We start from the raw sequence: 23,386 nt of genomic DNA on the forward strand, positions 1-23,386 counted from the left end.
ATATCTTTGTTTGATAGGCACGGATTAGAATTGTTGGAAGTGCTTTGCATTCACTACCAACAAACTGTGGACAAGGTTATGGACGAAACGAATAAGCTTGATTCAGAAATTAAGAGTGATATGTGTTTTTCTAGGTACCACTTCGACTATGATCGTATTTTTGATAGTATCGATCAGTATCTATCAAAAATTAACTCTACCAAAATAAAGAAAATTAAAAGAGACTTAAAGGATTATGAGGCAGGTACAGCCTATCCTAAGCCACCTAGTTCACAACGGGGCTTGTTGGCCGACGAGAATGGTACTCAAAGTCATTCAGAAGAGCCACAGAATCAAGAAAATGTATCTGTTAACTCTTGTATTGACAATAACGAATTACCATTGGCTCAGCATGACATTAACTTGAGTACTAACCGTCGGAGCAAAAGGATAGCATCTAACAACAATACTAATAATAACAATAAAAATAATCCTAACACTAGAAATACGAATCAAAGAAATTTTCGGTATCGAGCCTCGAACTTTATGGAACCGAAAATGAGAACAACCAGGAGTGCGAACAAGACCAAACAGTAATAATGGACACTGTTTTAGCTACTAACAATGATGTTAAATGTAAAATTTTGTATAATTCCAGTAAAGATTTTAAGGTTTATAACTATTCTGACATTGACATCAGTTCAGAAATGATTGATTTATTAGCGAAGGGGCATACATTCGTTCCATCAGTAGAACTTGATGTAGCAACTACGTTAATTGACCTCAAACTTTTTATTAGAAAACTCAATTTAATGGTTTTAATGGGGAGTGACATGAATAATAAGACTGATTACTATGTCTCGAGTGTGTATAACCCACCCTTGCACCCTTTACTAACTTTATTTGAACAAATTAGTGAATTAGATATTCGTAATCTTAAGAGTATAGGAAATACTCCAAGACATAACAAAGATCGAACTTTTAACATTAGTAGAGATGCCAGGGAAAACTTGAAATTTTTGTGCCAAGCCCCCGTCCGTATCATGAAACCAGATAAGGGTGGGGGGCTAGCGATTATGAATATTATGGACTACAATGAAAAAAATGACTGAAATTTTGGATAGTCATAATGTAGAAGCATCTAAAAATGAGATGTATGGTGCCTATAGGAAAGTTACAGCCTTTATTGAAGAATTATACAGAGGCAAGAATTGATAAATCAATGTATAATTACCTAACTCAACCTGCTCCTCGAATTCCGAGGTTATTTGGAATCCCAAAGGTTCATAAATGCATAGATAATCCACCTATGCGACCACTAGTGGATGGTAGGAATAGTATTACTTACACGTCTGCCAAAGTAGTTGATAATATTTTAAAGAAATACATAAAACTTGAAACACAAATATCCAAGGATTCTTGGTCATTTCTAGAGAATATTAATAAACTAGAGTTTAGTGATGATACCTTTTTCGTAACTATTGATGTGAAGGATTTATATTCATCAATACCACATAGTGTAGGAATAGAGTGGGTTGTACAAATGCTAAAAATCTTTGATGCCCCTATACAAGAGATACAACTTGTAGGGGAACTGATAGATACAGTACTATCGTACAATTATGTTCTTTTTAATGATGAAATTTACCATCAAAAAGTCGGGGTAGCAATGGGCTCCCCCTGTGGTGCCAGCCTGGCTAATTTAGTTATGGCTTACTAGGAGAGGGAATATGTGTTAAAAAATCCATTGTGTAAAGATCAGATTCGGTTCTACACCCGGTTTTTGGATGACATCTTTATCCTATTCAAAAGTACCTTAAATGAAGTAGAACATTTATTAGATATGTTTAATTCTAGTACTGAATTTTTACAATTTACTTTTAATTATAGTAGAAATAGGATAACATACTTGGATGTGGAACTATGTAAGGATCACTATGAGAAGAAATTTATTTCTAGAATCTTTCGTAAAGACACATATTCTAATATGTTTTTACATTTTACCAGTTGTCACCCTATACATCAGAAAAAATCAGTTGTCAAAGGCCAGGTTGTAAGAGCAGCCAGGATGATTACCAAGGACACCGAATTTGAGGATGAATGTAAATTATTAAAATTGTTCTTTAGAGAGAGAGGGTACCTGGATAACTTTGTATATGACATCATAAGAGAAGTTCAGTATAAAAGAGAGTTAGGTGTTTATACCCCAATCTTAAATATTAGTAAAGCAAGTAGACCATTGATGAGTTTAAAAACTAAAACTTTCAACCCCTGTAGCTTTATTTGTACGTTTAATATTGATTCCTACCAAGTTACAAATATCATTGTGAAAAATTGGGATATTTTGATGAGAGACAGACAGCTTAGACTGTCACTCCCTACAGTACCGGGAATAACTTTTAGGCGAGGTATTAACCTGAAGAACATTTTGGAGGCTAACCCTAGACCATTTGTTAATAGGAAGGGTATGCATAAGTGTAACATGTGTCGGATGTGTAAATACATTGACACTGGAAGTAATTTTATGATACGTAATAACAAATACACTACCAATGAGAAATTTAGTTGTAACAGTAAACAAGTTGTTTACTTGGCTAAATGTACAACATGCCCAGCTTTCTATATAGGTAAAACTGATAGAAAGCTGGGTGAGAGGATCTATGAGCATACATATTGTATAAGTAAGAAGAAAATGGAAAATGCACTAGCTAGACATGCAAGTGACTTTGAGGGGCATGAATTCAAATTTAGAGTCATTGATCAATTATTTAATGATGGAAGAGGTGGTCCTGAGTCATTAAAATTGGAGAGAATAGAATTACTTTGGCAACTCAGAGTGAATGCCTGCCAATACCCTGGTCTTAATGAAATGTGTTCAATTATGTGTATTCTTAGACTGAAAAATCTAAACAGATAAGAAAAGCAATGAGAATAGATGTTTTGTATATCAGGGAATAATATTAATAATAACAATAATAATAATTTTCTGGCACTATTTCTAAGTTCATCAGGATATGTCTATATTAGTTGTGTTACTAGAAAAGGGTGTTTATATATTTTTATTTTTATTTAATAACAGTTGGATATACACACACATATATATATATATATATTTTTTTTTTCCCTGTAGAGTTTATTATTATTATTGCTTGTACTACTTGAGTAGTGATTCGATATGAGCTGAATTTACATAGACAAATAAATAAATATACACAGTTATTCACAACTGAACTACTATTATTATTAGATTTACTAATACCTATTTATATTTATACTTATATACATTTTTTCATAAATAAAAACATATACCTGTTTACATATATACATTTTTCTATGTATATGCATTTTATATATTGTATAATACATTTTATGATGAATTTTTAGTATATATGAAATTATAGTTGGTAAGTTGTTAGTAGGTTTATTTACTTGCTTATTTATTTATTTTTTTATTTATTCATCTATTCACTCATTTATTTATTTATTTATTTATATTGTTAGTTGATGAATTGGTACCTAATAAATAGATAGGAAAATGTTATGAATAGTTGTTAATAGCTCTTTTATCAAGTTAAATAAATAATATATTTTTATTATATTTAAAGTATGAAGCTGGGATTTAATCATCCAGTTATGTAATTGCAGTTTATTTTTAGTCTTTATTGTACGGTTCATTGTTTATACTTGTATTACTTTAACTTTAATTTCATGGATCAATTAACTTGCGCATCATGTGCTAAATTAATTAATTATATAAGACACGTGTTGTTACTATGCCCATGTTTGTTCTGAAGAAGTTGGGAGATTATTCCTGACGAAAAGTGGATTTTATTTTTTCGTACACTTAATAAATTATTTTACGTACTCCGATTTGTGTTACTGGCCAACTTGTTGTGGTACCAGGATCCGTGTTTGTTGCAGAAAACCATTTAAATACTGTAAGTAGTGGGGCAAGCCCCCATGCACCCCCCACACCCCCGCTACTTAAATATACCAACTCCAAGATCGCCATACAGTGCAAACAATGGAAAACTTCCATTTCCGTACTGTACAGAGATCTCCACTGAAATGTTTGATGTTTTCGACATTTATGGGTCGACTATTATGTTTTTGTATACATGAGTATTCAATAACGTACTATAGATGCATTAATTTTATATACAGATCAGACGTATTTTTAATAACCAATAAGGAAATTTATTTGGGAGGGGAAGAGGACAAAAGTTAAGTGGGATAAGTTGGTCCTTCCCATAGAACAAGGGGTTTAGGATTACCTGATTTGAATGACTATTTTAGAGCTGAGCAGTTAAGGTTGATGTACATAAAAGCAAAAGGTTATAAATCAACATGGAAAGGGATGAAGATGCAACAGGAGGGAAGTACAAGGAAAAAAAGAGAGAGTATGATTTTGGATATAGATTCTTAAGGAGAATAACAACAACCATACAGAATATTATATTCATAAAGCAACAGAAAGTATTCTAAGAATTAAGGCAATACCAGAATGGAGAAAGACTTTTCCAATAGGAATGTCTGCTACGAGGGTTATACCAAATAGACTAGGGGGTTGGAATTTACTGGAGCAAAATGGCACAGGAACAAAAGTATTAAAAACAAATAACTAGAGGGGGAAAGGTTATAGAGTGGGATGACACCAGGAAGTTTGGACTGCGGGTTAGAGACTACCTTCCCTACCATGGATTGATATCAGAGTATAGGCAAAGAAAAAGGAATAGGGGAGTGGTAATTGAAAGATCAGGTCTGGTAGAGTTTTTACTGACGTCTACAATAGACCCTGCTGTTAAAAAGGGATAATCAGTAGGCCATATAATACAATGCATGATAACTATAAGTGTCAAGTCAGAAAAGGTAAGGAAAGATTGGGAAGAGAACAACTGAAAACACAATTTACAAAGAAATAATGGGAGAACATTTCTAAGGCTCCCAAGTATGCAACAGTCCAAAAGGTTTAGCACTTTTGCTTGGAAGTGTTTGCAGATGCATTTTTATACCTTAAACAGACTTCAGAGATTTTTTTTTTCCTCAGACAGATAGTAAATGCTGGGGGTGTGACTGGAAAGATAACTATAGCTGGGAACATGTTTTGGGAGTGTAGCAATTTAGCAGATTTTCAAAATTCCTTGCAGGATACTTTGTGAGAAATGTTAGGAGAACAAATGGATGGAACAAAGGAAACTATTCTTTTGATCTGGGACACAAGATTTGCCTAGCCATGATAAAGCCTTACTAAGTTTAATTGTACTGTCTGTCAAAAAAAAGCATCATCATCATCAGTCCCCTTTTTCCCATTTTCTACATGGGGTTGGGGTATTGTGTTAACTGTCGCCATCTCTCAATTCAATGCCAAACTTCTGCCTTTATCAAAACTCATGCCTGACTGTCGCAGATCTTCTTTCACACAATTCATCTACCTCTTTGCTGACTGTCCTTGTTTCCTCTTACCTTCTTCCTGTTTGTCCCAAATCATCTTTACCAGATTGTCTTCTGCTTTTCTGCACGTGTCTGAACCACTGTAATCTGTTCTCTTTGATTTTTTTTTTCTGCAATTGGAGATACTTTGGCTTCTACTTGTATGTCCTCATTTCTTCATCTGTCCCACAGTGTGCATCCTACCACCCTTCTCAGGCACTTCATTTCCTTTACCTCTAGCTTCCTCATCTGCTCTGCCTTTACTGCCCAGGTTTCTGTACCATACAGTAGTACTGGTCACACCACTGTCTTGTACACCTTACTTTTCAGCTTCTTTGGCATTCTTCTGTCATAGACTACACCTGAGACTCTATGCCAATTGCCTGAGCTCCACTGATTCTAGGTTTGACCTCTTCATTCATACTTCCCGTCTCTTCAACCACCCCTCCCAGATATTTGAAGCTATTTACCTGTTCCACTGTCTTTCCTTCTATCTCAATTCTCAGCTTCTTCTGATTTCCCTGATTTGCTGTCATTACCATGGTCTTATCTGTGCTTAGTTTCATCCCATGTGCCTTCAGTTTTGTATTCCACTACCCTATCCTTTGCTGAAGTTCTTGCTCAGAGTCTGCCTGTAATGCCATATCATCTGCATACAGCAACTTTGTCGATCTCTCCCCTCTGAACTGTTTACTAATGTAGTCCATCACCAGTATGAACACAGTCGGCTCACAGTTGAACCCTTTTTCACACTCACTCCCACTGAGAACCCCTCTGTGAGACCAAACACTGTTTGTACTTGAGTCATTGGGTCCTTCTACATAGACTGCACTAATTCTACTAATGTTTCTGAGACTTCAAACCACCACAGTACTGCCCAAATCAACTTTTGTGGGACCTTGTCATATGCTTTCTCCAAGTCTAGGAATGCCCATTTGGACTCTTTCTTCATCTCTAGTTTCTTCTCAACTGTCTGTCTCACTGGAAACATCAGGTCAGTTGTGCTGCATCCTAATCTGAATCTGAACTGCTCATCTCCCATCTTACATTCTACTACTCTGCACATTTGTTTATCAATCACCCTCTCCAGAACTTTCATGCAATGTGACAGGAGTTTGATGCCTCTGTATTGCCCACAGTTGTGGATGTCCCCTTTGTTCTTGTACACTGGCATAAGTATGCTTATTCTCCAGTCATCTGGGATACACCACTTTTCTCTCCACACTGCTATGAGTACCCTTAGGAGCCATTTTTCCCGTATATCACCCAGCATCTTTATCATATCTGCTGTGACCTCATCTGAGCCTGCTGCTTTCCCTGATTTCATTTTCTGTAGTGCTATCCTTACTTCTTCTAGGATGGGCTCCTCTTCTTCTCTCATTATAGGCTGTTTCTGGCAGAGTACAGCTTTTGTAAGGTTTCCTTCATTCAGAAACTGCTGGATTTATTCCTTCCATCTGCCTTTGATGTTCTGTGGACTGGTGAGCAGATTGTTGCTGGCATCCCTTATGGAGGGTGTTTGACTATATTCTTTATCTTTCTGTCTTTGTCTTGCAACCAGATATAGTTTCTTTGTGCCACCTACTGAGTCACTTTCCAGGAGCTGGTAGAGTGCCTCCGATGTCCGTTTTTTTGCTACTGCAACTCCTTTTTGAATTATTGTTCACTGTTATACCCAATGAATGGGGAATTGAAAATGTCAGATAATTACTGTGTGAGAGAAACACCCCTGATACTAAGATGACACTTATTTGCACAATTTTGGAAATCATCCTAGAAAACAATGTGTTTATTTTTAATAATGTTTACTATGCACAAAAAGTTGGCGTAGCTATGGGCACAGCTTGTGCTAATAGCTACGCCAACCTATCCCTAGCTAATTGGAAAGCCAAACATTTACACCAGGCAGAAGAGGAGTAAATGTATTCCATTGTTCAGGGAATGTCAAGAAGCAGGCATGAGATTCAACTGGCTGCACCCAGCTATCTTCAAAATATTTTTTGCTGGAGGAACAAAATAATTTTTTGATGAAATACATGATAAGGAATAAATACCAAAGTTAGTTCAAAAAAGTGGAGGTTGGCATAATGGTTAAAGTGTTTACAGACAAAAGATGCAGGGTTTCATTATCACATGGGATAATTGGCTAGGCTTGAAATGGCCCACAAAGGCAGTTTGCCTGGTATGAACGTATGTGAAACAGAAGGAGATTCTGCTTCTTTTTTTCAAACACCTTTATTGATTTACCTCTTGTGACATAGGCAAATTTACATTCATATAAAGTAATCAAACTATATTACCATAACAAACATACTTCACATATAACCTAAGCAATATTACATAAATTATTCAAGTCATGCCTTTTTATTTTAAACAAGAAATATCTTTGTTAAACCACCACTTACTACACAGGCAATCATGCATTTATATAAATGAAAACAAACCACACCGACACAATCATAGTTGCAACCATTTTACATCACAAACCATACTGACACACTCCCAGTTGCAAACATTATACATCACGTCTAATCTACCCAATCTTTCTCTCTCAAACATTACATAGCTCATTTAAGTCCTGCCACCTTTTAGATCTCACTCCTCCTTGTATGTATTGTTCCCATAATTCCCATTTCTTCCTATGTAGTTTACTTCTATTTTCTAAAGATCTCAGTTTCAGTTGATTTATCTGTTACTATATTCACTATTTCAGTACAGCTGTTTTACATTTTGATTTCCATTTTTTAGTAACTGATTTTTGGCAGACATAGACACAGCAAGGCCTTACCATGTGTAGGCAATTCCAATTCTATATTATAACTCAGAAAAATCATCTCTCTTGTCAGACCAATCTGCCCACCCAGCATCTCCAACGGTGTACCCCGCAGGGAATCCTTAAAGTCTGCCAACTCACCACACTCCCAGGAAATATCTTTCCAATTACCTCTTTCTTCCCCTTTACACCTACAACACTTACTGTCTGTCTGAGGAATAATTCTTTGGAGTCTACGTGGGGTATAAAAATATCTATGTAAACATTTCCAAGCAAAAATCCTAAATCATCTTGATTTTTTTTGCATATTTGGGAGACATCCCATTGTTTCTTTTTGAAGTGCTTATCCAATCTCTCTACCCAATACTTTCTAACCTCCTCTGATTGATTCTTATAGTTATCATGCAGTATTTTATATGCTGTACTAATTATTCCTTTTTTAATGTTGCTTCTGTTCTAGATTCTATTAAAACTCTACCAGTACTGGTCTTTCATTTAGGAGCCCCTATTTCCTTCTCTTTGCCTATACTCTGATATCAGTCACTGATAGGGAAGGCAATCTTTAACCTGCAGTCCAAATAAATTCTTCGAGTCTTTCCATTCTGTTACCTTTCCCTCTCTAGTTATTTACTCCCAATACTTTGGTTCCTTTGCCAGTTTTCCCCAATAAATTCCGGCCCCCTCTTGCCTATTGTCTGTATCCCTAATTGTAGTCATCCCTATCGGCAGAATCTCCTCTCTCCATTCTCGTGTTGGTTTAGTTCTTAGAATACTTTCTGCTACTTTATATATATATATAATATTCTGCATGATTATTGTTATTTTCCTTAAAGGCCTGCATCCAAAATCCTAGTCCCTCCTTGTTTCTTGGCTTCCCCCATGTTTCATCATCATTCCTTTCCACTTTGAATTATCATTTTCTACTTGTGCTATGTATAGGAGTCTTAAATGTGTAGCTCTGAAATGCCAGTTCAAATTGCGTAATCCCAATCTGCCCTGTTCTACAGGAAGTATCAGTTTATCCCACTTGATTCTAGCTATCTTCCCCTCCCAGATAATGTCCTTCAGCTCTTTATTAATTGCTACCCACAACTTCTCCTCCGGTTAATAAAATATGCCTCACCTGTGTATAAGACTAAAGGGACCAAAAACATTTTAACTGGTTGTATCTTACTATCCATAACTATACAACAAAGCTTCCATTTTTTTCAGTTTTTGTATTATCATTTATTTACTCTCTTCCCACATATCATTAGCTGCCACACTAGAATCATTTTAAATCCATACTCCTAATTATTTCATTTTACCATGTCCCCATAAATATGGGTATTCCTGAACCAGTTCATGTGTGGGTACATAATTTACCACTATTGCCAACTGTCTGAAAATGTTCCACAACACTGTAATGTCTTTTTTCTGGATTTGTTAGGTGCAAAATAATAAATGCAAATAAAGCCAACTTTTATTAATTACCATACCAATTATATTCTTGAATTTCTGAGACCCTTATTTTCTTTGCCAATGGTTCTAAATATAATGCATATAGTAAAGGAGAAAGAGGACACCCCTGCATGGTTCCTCTCCACAAGCAGAAATGATCAGAGAGGACCCCACCTACTTTAATTTTCACCTCCGATTCCTCATATATTCTCCTAATCAAACTTAATTTTTTTTAGGAAATGGAAATGGTTCCATTGCTCTGCCTGTAAAGTCCCAGCTTACTCTGTGAAATGCTTTCTCTGCATCAAGACCCACCAACACCAGTGGTATTTTCTTACATTCTGCTTCCCTCTGGATCATCAAGGTTCTTTTACTATTGTCAACTTTTTGCCTCCCGTCCACAAAACCACACTGATCCATGTCTATCAATTTTGGCATCACTTTTGCCATTCTTTTAACCATTATAGACATAAACACTTTATAATCATTGTTTAGTATTGAAATGGGCCTGTATGAAGCTGGATCTGAATGATCTTTACCCTCTTTAGGTATTACAGCCACCACTGCTTTCTTCCAGAATGCTGATGCTTCTTCTCCTCTTAAAATACTTTTAAACAAAACCTTCCAGTTCTTAATCATTTTTTTCCTCCTCACTTCCAAACTTCCACAGAAATACCATCTATTCCTGGGGACTTTCCTGTAGATTGGTTTGTACATCACCATTTTATCTCATTTCCTCCTATCCTGTTAGTAACTGAGCCTCATCTACCTCTAACCTTGGCACATGTAATGCTTCTATAAACATTTCCATTTGTACCTTTTCTTGATTTTCATATTTATCTGCTTTCTACAGACTTTCACAGAATTTCCAAAAAAATTCTAATAGCGCTACATGATCTCTTGTTACATTCCTTGTTTTAGGCTCCCTAAACTTGGCGACAGCCCTTTCAACTTTCTGTTGCCTGAGTCATTGTGCTAAAAGTTTTTGCATTCTAGAGTTAATATCAAAGAACAGTTGCTTAGCAGCAATCTTTCTAAACTCATGCATATTATTGTGATAATCCCTTATTTTCTGTTTAGCATTCAACAGTTGCTCCTCTTCTTGTTCTGTGAGAATCCCCCTACTCTGCAATACTTTTAACATTTGCCAGTCCCTCTAAATAATTATTGTTACTTCTTAACCATATCTCTCTCTTTCTTTTGTTTCCACCCTATTTTTAAACTCCAGTTTAATTTTATCCACTCTCTAGCTATATTTTCAGAATAAATTTCAATCTTCTGAATAATTTCCACTACCAATTCCCAGATGGGTGAGAAAGTGCTAGTGTCTCATTTTTATTTTAGTTATTATTGGCGCATGATCTGAAATAGTTATTGGGTGTGTATCAAGACATTCAATTAAATGCACATGTTCCTGCAAAATGTAAAGTCTGTCTAGCCTAGCCCTGTTTTTGTGTCTTTGGGAATAATATGTAAATTCACTCCAAACTCCTAGTACTGAATTCCCATCTTCCATGCCAAAAATTTTCATACATTTCTTAAAAAAATCTACCCTCCTTTGTTATGCTTTTTCTTCTGGGCCCCACAGACACATCTTCATTGCCACAAATCAAATTCCAGTCCCCACGTATGAGTAATATTTCTTGCTGAAAGCTGATTACTATTCCAGAATTTTCTTAAGCTCCATTATAGCAGTTTTAGGTATAATATAAATACATACGAATGTAATCCTTCTCCCTTGCCAGCAGCTCCTTAGTACTACAAATCTACAATTATTATCTTTTTTATTCTCTTCTATCACTATTGGAGCACCTCTTTTATTTAATATAAGTATTCCCCTTTTCCTTTGTCCCAGGTATTATGCTGAATAACCACACTGAAAACATACCTTTATCAAATTCACATGTTCAGTTCTTTCCAAGTGTGCCTCATGTAGCTCTGCTATTTGCAATCTACATTTTTAATATAGTTCACTACTCTTTCTTTTTTGTATTTACCTGTGAGACCATTGACATTTAAAGACATTACAGAAAGCATCATTGTATTAAAAAGTTATTATTTCCACCCTTTATGTATAGCAGCTTTTTTGTTAAATGTCTAGTTCCAGCTTTTGTGTTACAAGCATACAGTGTCTGTCAGGTTGAATTTTTATACAGTTGTTTCTTGTCATATCCATTTGGGCCTATGTCACATCTTAAAACTTGTTTTTGTTTTATTGAAAGCCCTCAAACCCCCCCCCCCCAATACTCCCTAAAACATATTAACTTAATATTAACACAAAAAATTATGTACATCTTCAAATATTGAAGTTTTATCCTCCTAACAGGAACAAATGTCCCAAAGTGACAGCCACACTCATAGATTTGAGTTAACTTAAAAGCAAGGTTATCCATGCTAAGATGCATTGTACAGCCTGTGCTTCCACTAAGCTGAGAAAACACCTGAATGCTTTCAGAGAACATTATCTCCTAGACAATTTCTCTTTTTTTTTCTAGCCAGTTTCTCTTTATCAGATTGTCACCATGGCAGTGGCAGCTGGTGACTTCAATTCAAAGGGGGGCTGCAGGAGACAGCTGAATGGGTGGGGCCAATGAGAAGGGGTGTGGCCAACTAGAAAGGGGTCAGGGTATGGTGCAGTGGGATCAATGCAGGCCATGCTTAACATGTAATTAGGCTTGCATTACTATGCCAAAATCTCACAACAGACTGCCTCTGCTGCATGCCTGACTAATCTTATTACAGCTTGAGCAAAATATACCCCACTACAGCTTTTACCTGAAATGGCTGCATAGTGTAACCCCTGCTCAGGACCTGCATATTTTTTATACAGCTGCCTTTATTAAGAAAGGCATAATTGGTTTTAACACATGAACTATATTGTTACAAATAATATAACAAACAATTTACATTGCATATACAAAATGGACATATGGTTAAGTGCTGCATGTCATAAACAGCATATGCACTAAACTACATATGAACTAAAATTGGTTATAGGGATTATCTAACAGACCAGAAGAAAAGCAAAATCTTCACTTGTGCATATGGGGTAAATCTCACTGATATGAATCTTCTGACTGTTTAATAAATCACATTTTAGTTGCTTTATTCTTTTCATTCATAATTTCTGAAATATTCTGTAGTTCATAGCTTTGGGGAACAGGATCCAGTCATGGTACTTAGTGGACCAAGGATGAAGAAATAATACTGGAAACAGTGGAAAGGACACCAGTCTATAATTACACACACACACACACACACACACACACACACACACACACACACACACACACACACACACACACACACACACACACACACACACACACACACACACACACACACACACACACACACAATATCTATTCACGTGTGTCATGCACAACTGGAGGTAGTTTGGAAGGCATACGAGCTGGGAACTGATATGTAGAACCAAGTATGTTGAGACAGCAGTGTTTTTAATTTAATTTAATATATTTCAGGTGTTTTAATTATAACAACCCTTGTTAAAATTATCACAGCACATACGTTGCTAAAATGCATTAGTTACCAAAATTGGTAAAATGACTGAATTTAATTAAATATTAGATGCTACTGTCCACTGGAATCTGTATTTTATGCATGAACTGCCTTAATCAACTAGACATTTTAAATGCAGACTGCAATCATAGTAACATTTTAGAAAGCAAACTATGGCACTTTAAACAACTCTTTGACTAAACAGTGTAAGTCACCATCTCTGTCCAGTTATTAAAACCCCCCTGTAGTAAATATCTGCAATTCAACTCTGAACCCATTAGTCAAACTGATGGAGCATTATGGCTGAATTACACACAGGCTTGCATTCATGATAACAGTGTGGGAAGCAGACAGACCGCACTGCATAAATGAAACTTCTGACTAATTAAATAATTCAGACCACTATAAAACTTGTAATAAAATCTTCTTATGGCAAAGTCTCTAGTTTATCTATCAAAACCTTAATCAAAGATAATAAAATATTTCGAGCGATAGCGAAGTCAGTCCAAAGGATAAATACACATGTACCAAATAGTAAAAAATAAATTCAAAGAGCAGGTACTAGTGCAAAAGAAGGGGTATAATATTAACGTTTCAAAGTTGGTAACTGTTCAAGCACCCAAGTCAATTCTGTTGATGCAAATTCTTTTATTTAACAAATAAAACACGGATAAGCGCTTTCACTAAAGTTAGCTTCTTCAGATCCTACAGACAAAGAATCAGGACAACATATTTATAGTCAACGTAATGAAGTAATTACAGCAATTAAGTCAGTTGATTAAAAACATTTAAAATTCAATCACATAGCATTTTAAATCAGATAAATATCAACAGAATATATGTTCATTTTAAAACAAAATATGTATATACTGAATTATCTTTGTATAACATTTATGATACTGATGATATATTATATATTAATATATACAAAATTATAAAAGCTAGAATGAAGAAATAAATAAATTAATCAATTAAATATACAACTTCAAATAAATATATATATGTTAATACATAATAGTACTTATTAATGCATATAAATATGAATATATTCAATTGGTATATGTTAAAAATATAAAATAGTATGATATGTGTATGTATATGAAATTGATGTATATATAGATAAATAGATTAATTTATTAAATAAACTAATTAAAATCATGTGTATGTATGTGTGAATATAATATATAGTTAAATATGTGTGTATGATGATATATGCATAAATATATATATAGAAATATGTTATAAATATAAATATATATGATAAAACTAATTTTAACAATAAAATGTTGAATGTTAGATGTGGGACTTGTGAATGTGAATGTATAGAAAATGTGACTGTGATGTAAAATAAGTATGTATAGATCTATAAAAATGCACTTATTATGAAAAGCATATATAGAGTAAAGGGCATTGTGAAGATTGTAGGTTTAGCAAGTATATATATTCATTTAATGTGTCTACGTTGCTTAAGATAAGGTTTTATTGATGCCCTTTCATTTAATCCATGTCCTTTATCTGCTCTGAGTTGAATAATCCAACCACTCTCCCTTCCTTCTGTGTGACATCTTATATTCCCTCCCCTTTCATTTGGTTTTATTACTTCCAACACTCTGAATGTAAATGTGTGGGAATCCCCTACCTGCATTATGTGCTTAGCTAAGGCATTATTGAGATTTTTCTTTCTGATGCTATAACAATGCTCCCTCATCCTATCCCGTAGGCAACGATTAGTTTTGCCTACGTAGAATGAGGAGCATAGTTTACATACTGCTAGGTATACTACATTGCAAGTCATGCAGTTAGCATCTGCATTGATGTGGAATTCTTTGTTCAAATCTGGGTGAATAAAAATAGGATCAGTGTTGATTAATGAGCAAAAATTACAATGACCACATGGTCTGGTATTCGCATCTGATGGTGAATCTTTTCTATCCTTATTATAGCATAATAGCCTTTTTAAATTTCTTTTGTTTCTATATAAGAACGATGGCTTGTCTCCTACTATGCCCTTAATTTCATCATCAGTCATTAAAATGTCCCAGTACTTGTTGATAATATATTTGATTTCATTATTGTCCCTAGTGAAAAAAGTAGAAAATTTAACTTTATGTGAAACTATGATATTACTATCATCTTTTGTGGTGCTTGGTCCAAAATAAGGGGCACCTCTATTTGCACGTATGTCTGGTGTTATCTTTAGGTGTTCCATTATTTCATTGGAACTATATCCCCTTTCTGATAAATTATTTTTCAAATTATTTAAATCACTTTCTAGACCAGATTCAGTTGCATTCATTCTTGACATTCGTAGAGCCTGCCCCTTCATAATGTTTTTGAAAACATATGTTGGGTGCATACTATTTCTGAGTAAAAGCATGTTCCGATGACAGTTTTTTCTGTGAATACCTGTATTAATTATTCCACATGGTAATTTTTCAATAAAAAGGTCTAAAAAATCTATCTTATTTAAATTCCATTTTGCTGTGAATTTTAAGCAGGTGTTCATATTATTGACAGCAATAATGAAATTGTGTAGATCACTCAGTTCACCATCCCATAAAATAAATAAATCGTCCACAAAGCGCCTGTAAAATTGTATATAAGATTTAAATAGCTTGTCCTGAAAAAGGACAGCTTCTTCCCATTGGGCCAGGAACATGTTGGCGTAGCTATTGGCACAGGGAGTGCCCATAGCTACGCCATCACACTGCCTATAGATCTCATTGTCAAATATGAACACATTGTTTTCCAAAACTATTTCTAAGAAATATGTTATTAAATCAATCATAGCATCTGAATATTCACTGTGGTTCTTCAGATAATAACTAACAAAGGTAATTCCTGATGCGTTGGGAATCACTGTGAAAAGTGATTGTACATCTAGGGTGACTAAAATTAAATTTTCTGTAGATGTACAATCCTTCAGGTTATCATATAAATCTGTTAAGAATTGCTTGGAGTCACGCAAGACGTATGGGTTAGTGTCCAAAATACATCTTAAGTGTTTTTCAATGTAAACTGATAGGTGTTCAGTCACCCAACCTCTTCCTGAGACTATTGGTCTCATTGGTGGGTCAGAGGAATTTTTATGGATTTTCGGTAGGCCCTGAATAATTGGAATGGTGGGTGTTTCTATATATAGATATTCATATAAATTTTTGTTAATTAGGCCGCTTTTGTAGATGTCTGATAGAATATTGTGTATATCTATACACTTTTTACTCACAGATTCAATATTTTCCCTAACATAAAATTTATCTTGAAGCATAGACTTCATTTTTTGTATATAATGTTCACTATCTAAAATCACTATTCCTGATCCCTTGTCTGCCGGTCTGATTGAAATATTTGATTCATTTTTTAATTTATTTAAGCTGATTCTTTCTTTAAAATTTAAATTATCAAATCTCTTCTTATTTCTTTTTTCATAATGTTTTTTATTATTATAGAATTTATGAAACTCATCTTCAGTGACTTTGAAATATGCTTCTACTAAAGGGTGATTGGCTGGTATGAAGTCACTTAGATTTTTGAAATCAAACGGTCTTTTATTACTATTGGCACTTGTATCGTGTATTATAGCCTCATCTTTGGAGCCAAACATGTGCTTCAACATTATATTACGACAAAAAATTTTTAAATCCGTAATTGTGTCGTTAATTCCACTATAAGTGTGAGGTATAAAATTCAAACCCTTGTTTAAAAGTTCCACATCATCATTTGTTAATTCAAAACTGGATAAGTTAAAAATTAGCCCTAGTGGTTGTTGTTCCACATTTTCTTTAGGGTAGTGGATTGAGGTGCTTCCCCTGATATCTTTCTTTTCTGTCTCCCCCTGCTCATTGATCGGGCCCTTCTTGGCCCTTTGTCTTGACGTATGGCTAAAGGGAAAGACAGCCCAACTGCTGTATCCATGCTGTTAATGTTTTCTCTTATCTTTGGTCTTACTACTGGTGTTGATGGTGCCTTATTATTAATGTTGGCATTAGCAACGCTTATTTTAGGATATAAATTCTGGTTCGTAGTGTCACTTATATGTGTTAAGTGTATAACATCAGATGAGTCATTACAAGTATTATCTGATTCATTAATTAATGTTATATGTTCATCTGGAATTGTTATTAAGTGACTATTGATTCCAGGTCTTTCAGTTAAGTCAGTTATATTAACAATGCTTTTGTTTGTTTCTTTAGGATTCATGGTCACTGAATTATTTGTAATAATAACATTGGTTTCATCAGATTTCTGTGCATTTTTGTTAATGCTAATATTACATTCTACATGGTCATGTACTGTGTTATGACCGTTGCCTATATGAAAATTACTGGTAGAAGGCCTTGCATTAACATTTGCAGCAGTTGATGCATTTCTAACAGCATTATTAGTGTTTGGAACATACCTAGGCCAAGTAAAGACATTACCATTTTTAAAATCTGTAGCTACTTTTGATTTCTTCTGTTGGAACAATTTATGTTCGTATGCTGATACACAATCCAACATGTTTTCAAATAATGCATTAACCACATTTTCCGTAAAATTATCAAACAGTTCTATTTGTTTTGCATTTATAGTGTCTATTAATGTTTTTTCTTCCGGCAGAAAAAAATCTATTAGTAATTGTAGGTACTTACTGCTAGTATCAATATTGATACGCTGCCATAATGCCAGCAATTCAGGATAGTCCTGCCCTTGACTGGGCATTGAAAAAACTCGTAATCCACGTGGTATTATATTATTTTGTAAGCAGAATTCAAAATGTATTCGTTGGATCTGCAAGCGTTTGAGTTTATAAAAATCCTTTTCGATATCACCAAGTATTCTGTTTAATCTGTCCATGTCGACCATCGGTTTGTCGCCTTCATTCACAGCAATGTTATCCTCCAGAAACCATGATGGAATGGAAGTTCCGTTTAAATATTTCCGGAAGCGTGATTCAAGGGCTTCCTTGCCCCTGTGTTCACTTCTAGGCTTCTGCATAGTTGTAACAGTATCTGTGCCTCGGTATTCACCTCCTGGTTTATGTATGCTGTTAACATTATCTGCGGCTCGGTATTCACCTCCCGGCTTGTACGTAGTATTAGCATGGTCTGCACCTCGGTATTCACCTCCTGGTTGGTGCATAGTATTAGCATTGTCTGCACCTCGGTATTCACCTCCCGGTTTGTGCGTGGTATTGGCACTATCCACGCCTCGGTATTCACCTCCTGGCTTGTAGGCAAGTTCAATGTCTGTCATCATGTCTTTAACTAAAGATTTCCAAAACAGAATACCTCGTTCCTCAAATGGGCTGGCAGATTAAATAAATAAAGCGATAGCGAAGTCAGTCCAAAGGATAAATACACATGTACCAAATAGTAAAAAATAAATTCAAAGAGCAGGTACTAGTGCAAAAGAACGGGTATAATATTAACGTTTCAAAGTTGGTAACTGTTCAAGCACCCAAGTCAATTCTGTTGATGCAAATTCTTTTATTTAACAAATAAAACACGGATAAGCGCTTTCACTAAAGTTAGCTTCTTCAGATCCTACAGACAAAGAATCAGGACAACATATTTATAGTCAACGTAATGAAGTAATTACAGCAATTAAGTCAGTTGATTAAAAACATTTAAAATTCAATCACATAGCATTTTAAATCAGATAAATATCAACAGAATATATGTTCATTTTAAAACAAAATATATATATACTGAATTATCTTTGTATAACATTTATGATACTGATGATATATTATATATTAATATATACAAAATTATAAAAGCTAGAATGAAGAAATAAATAAATTAATCAATTAAATATACAACTTCAAATAAATATATATATGTTAATACATAATAGTACTTATTAATGCATATAAATATGAATATATTCAATTGGTATATGTTAAAAATATAAAATAGTATGATATGTGTATGTATATGAAATTGATGTATATATAGATAAATAGATTAATTTATTAAATAAATTAATTAAAATCATGTGTATGTATGTGTGAATATAATATATAGTTAAATATGTGTGTATGATGATATATGCATAAATATATATATAGAAATATGTTATAAATATAAATATATATGATAAAACTAATTTTAACAATAAAATGTTGAATGTTAGAGGTGGGACTTGTGAATGTGAATGTATAGAAAATGTGACTGTGATGTAAAATAAGTATGTATAGATCTATAAAAATGCACTTATTATGAAAAGCATATATAGAGTAAAGGGCATTGTGAAGATTGTAGGTTTAGCAAGTATATATATTCATTTAATGTGTCTACGTTGCTTAAGATAAGGTTTTATTGATGCCCTTTCATTTAATCCATGTCCTTTATCTGCTCTGAGTTGAATAATATATACTTGCTAAACCTACAATCTTCACAATGCCCTTTACTCTATATATGCTTTTTATAATAAGTGCATTTTTATAGATCTATACATACTTATTTTACATCACAGTCACATTTTCTATACATTCACATTCACAAGTCCCACCTCTAACATTCAACATTTTATTGTTAAAATTAGTTTTATCATATATATTTATATTTATAACATATTTCTATATATATATTTATGCATATATCATCATACACACATATTTAACTATATATTATATTCACACATACATACACATGATTTTAATTAGTTTATTTAATAAATTAATCTATTTATCTATATATACATCAATTTCATATACATACACATATCATACTATTTTATATTTTTAACATATACCAATTGAATATATTCATATTTATATGCATTAATAAGTACTATTATGTATTAACATATATATATTTATTTGAAGTTGTATATTTAATTGATTAATTTATTTATTTCTTCATTCTAGCTTTTATAATTTTGTATATATTAATATATAATATATCATCAGTATCATAAATGTTATACAAAGATAATTCAGTATATACATATTTTGTTTTAAAATGAACATATATTCTGTTGATATTTATCTGATTTAAAATGCTATGTGATTGAATTTTAAATGTTTTTAATCAACTGACTTAATTGCTGTAATTACTTCATTACGTTGACTATAAATATGTTGTCCTGATTCTTTGTCTGTAGGATCTGAAGAAGCTAACTTTAGTGAAAGCGCTTATCCGTGTTTTATTTGTTAAATAAAAGAATTTGCATCAACAGAATTGACTTGGGTGCTTGAACAGTTACCAACTTTGAAACGTTAATATTATACCCGTTCTTTTGCACTAGTACCTGCTCTTTGAATTTATAATAAAATATTTATTTTCATAAACAAGTGTAGCAGGCAACATAAAATTCAGTAAGCAAACTGCTGATTGTATACATGCACAATTTTCCATGATTAAGCATGCAAGAGATGTTCTTATACTTGTAAAATCTGTTTTAGTAGTTTAAAGTTACTTCAACAGAGCTGGCATGCATAGTATAAGTTTAGGGAGTCAACAATGATTATATATATGAATCATACCCTTTGTAATAAGTGCAAGCTAGATTCACACATGTACCTGTGTAAAATTAAAATGCATTGTATGTCCTTAAAAAAAAAAAAAAAAAAAAAAAAAACATGACTATCTATCTTAGTTCACTTAGCCTTTTTATCCAGATTATAAAAGAAAGTAGCTATAGGAATAAAATGCCATTCCCCAAAACTCACATGCCTGTAGATATAACTCTTCCTTCAGGCTATGTCAGATAGCAGATATAAGGCTACTCTCTTTACTAAAGCTCCAACACACTACTCAGAATACTGCTACCCTGACTGTGACCTTTGTGCAGTGCTTCAGTTTATTTCATACCCCCTTAGTTTGTGGGATCTCTTGGAACTGATAAAACAGATTAGAAAAGGTCGGAGTACTGTACATTCTGTAAAAATTCAATTACCATCAGCAGCACATGTATAAAATAAATTACAACAAACACATCATCTTTCTTTTCTGACAACTGGTGGCCCGTTTGCCAAATGAACTTCCTTCCAATCTATAAACATTATTACATAATATATGGGCACATTTAGCCTTTATTATGTAATACACCTACCTCATTAAAGTAAAAAAAAAATGAGTGATTGTCCGTCTCCATCTGATCACGAATGAAGTTTTATCATTTCTAGTTCAACAAAAAAAAGCAAACGAAACAAGATCTGTCAGCAATGATAGCGCCATAGCAGGTAACCAAAGTACTGTGCTACACTACTGATTGTTTCTCGCTGTCTTTTTCTGGAAGAGAGCAAGAACCAATCAGTAGCCATCTAGCCATCCATGTCATGTACGTGACTGTGGACATGGCAATCTGATCACCTTCCACTTTACTGTTCCGTTAAACCGCATAGACTTCTGGGCATCACACTGATGCCTTCTCTCCTTAATCTGGACTGCTTTTACAGCAGTTCAGATTTACAGAAACTAATTAAAAAGAAAAATCTGGAACTCATCGAGCATGTGCAATTCGAGTTCCAGGACTTTGTGAGTCAGTCGGACTCACTTAGAGCACTGTAGCCAGCCAGAATATTTAAATAATTAATTTATAAACATTTTATTTTTAAAAATGTTCTTTTTATTCTTTCTTCACAGCTGGGGGGGGGGCTGCAGTCCTGCAGCCTGATGGCACAAGCTGCCACTGCTCCATGGAGACATGAGGACCAGATACAGAAGTGCTACTAAACATACATTTACTTGCTAGAAAAACATCTTATAATATTCAATATTCTTTTTTACTTGCTTTCTCTTAGAACTTGTCACTAGATCAATCAAAGGGCCTTAATCCAGTTTTCCCCCCATGCAAGAATGTGAAAAAGCACATTATTTTTTCCTTTTGTCATGCTCTTCTAATCAGACTTTTTTTTTTTTTTTTTTTTACATTGCAGTGCCTACATTTCTTAAAACTGAACAAGGAGAAAGAGAGAAGAAGGGAGAAACTAAACATAAAAAAGAAAAAAAAATAGGAGCACCTGTTTATAATAGTATCCCCATTACACTTAACAACTGAGAAAACTTTACTTTGTAGCATGCAAAGAAAATCATACAGTATAAAAAAGTAGTATTTAGAAAACATTTTGTTTTACTTATAGTTAACTTTCTCCTTCCTCTTTCCCTCGCATAAGTAGTTTTCTGAACATTAATGACATGAAGTCGGGCATATACTGTAGAGTCCCTCACAAGTCCAAAAAAGTCTAATATTTCCAGATTTTCTTGCTCTGTCATATTTTACAAATATAATTATGGCTTTAAAAAGCAAGTGGAAAAAGATCGTAGAAACAAAACCACTAATCCAATAAAACGATCGTGTCAGCACACAGGTTGCAAGTCCATAAAATGTTTATTGTATAAATTCCACAAGCGCTTTCACCCTAACTCAATTGTAGGGCTTTTTCAAGAGTAAAAATAGTGTAACAGTTCAACCAGCCATCTTTAAATAACTTCATTTTAAAAAAGGTGCCAAAACCAGTCTGACCTAAATTTATAGTAACCATGCACATTTTTACAACTGTCAAGTTTAAAAATACAAATAAATTCACTTTGTTTACCAAACATTAATAAACTTGATAAAACTTTGACTCAAAGTAGTATAAAATAACACAAAATAACAGTTCTATCTAAAAAAGAAGAAGAAAAGGATGTCAAAAATTTAAAATACTTTAAAATTATGTTAAACAATACAATCAACATGTTACTTTAATAATTGTTTCAGTGGTTGTTTTAAGTAATTATTTTGATAAATCTTCTGCTTTTTTAATCAAATAAGGCTTAATAGAAATATGCTCATTTAGTCCGGGGGGTGGGTGGCATTCAATCTAATTTGCCAATAGGTCTCCCTACAGCATAGCCAGTTCTCCTAATCTCCCCCTTTAGGGTCAATAGGTACTTGTTCAAGAATCCCAAAATGAAAGCCAGTGTGTTTAGGCTTCATTTGTAAATATTTACTTAATGCATTATTAATATTCCCCTTTTTTATGTTATATAAATGTTCATAAATTTGTTTGTTCAACCCTCTCTCTGACTTCCCTATGTATAAACTAGGACAGTCTCTACACAGGGTTAAGTACACAATACCCTTAGTATGACAGTTACCCTTCTTTAAGTAAATCCTACTGTTGCCATATTTTTTTAAGGTGATGGGTACTTCATCCAAAATGTATCTACAATACCCACACCTACCACACCTCCCATTTCCCTTGTCCAAAGTAGTTGTACATCTATAATTGTTACTTTCGAACACCCTTTTCAGATTTGTTCCTGTTTTATA

Source organism: Protopterus annectens, chromosome 5.part0, assembly GCF_019279795.1.
Source record: "Protopterus annectens isolate FY-2018-M chromosome 5.part0, PAN1.0, whole genome shotgun sequence".
Taxonomy (NCBI): domain Eukaryota; kingdom Metazoa; phylum Chordata; order Ceratodontiformes; family Protopteridae; genus Protopterus; species Protopterus annectens.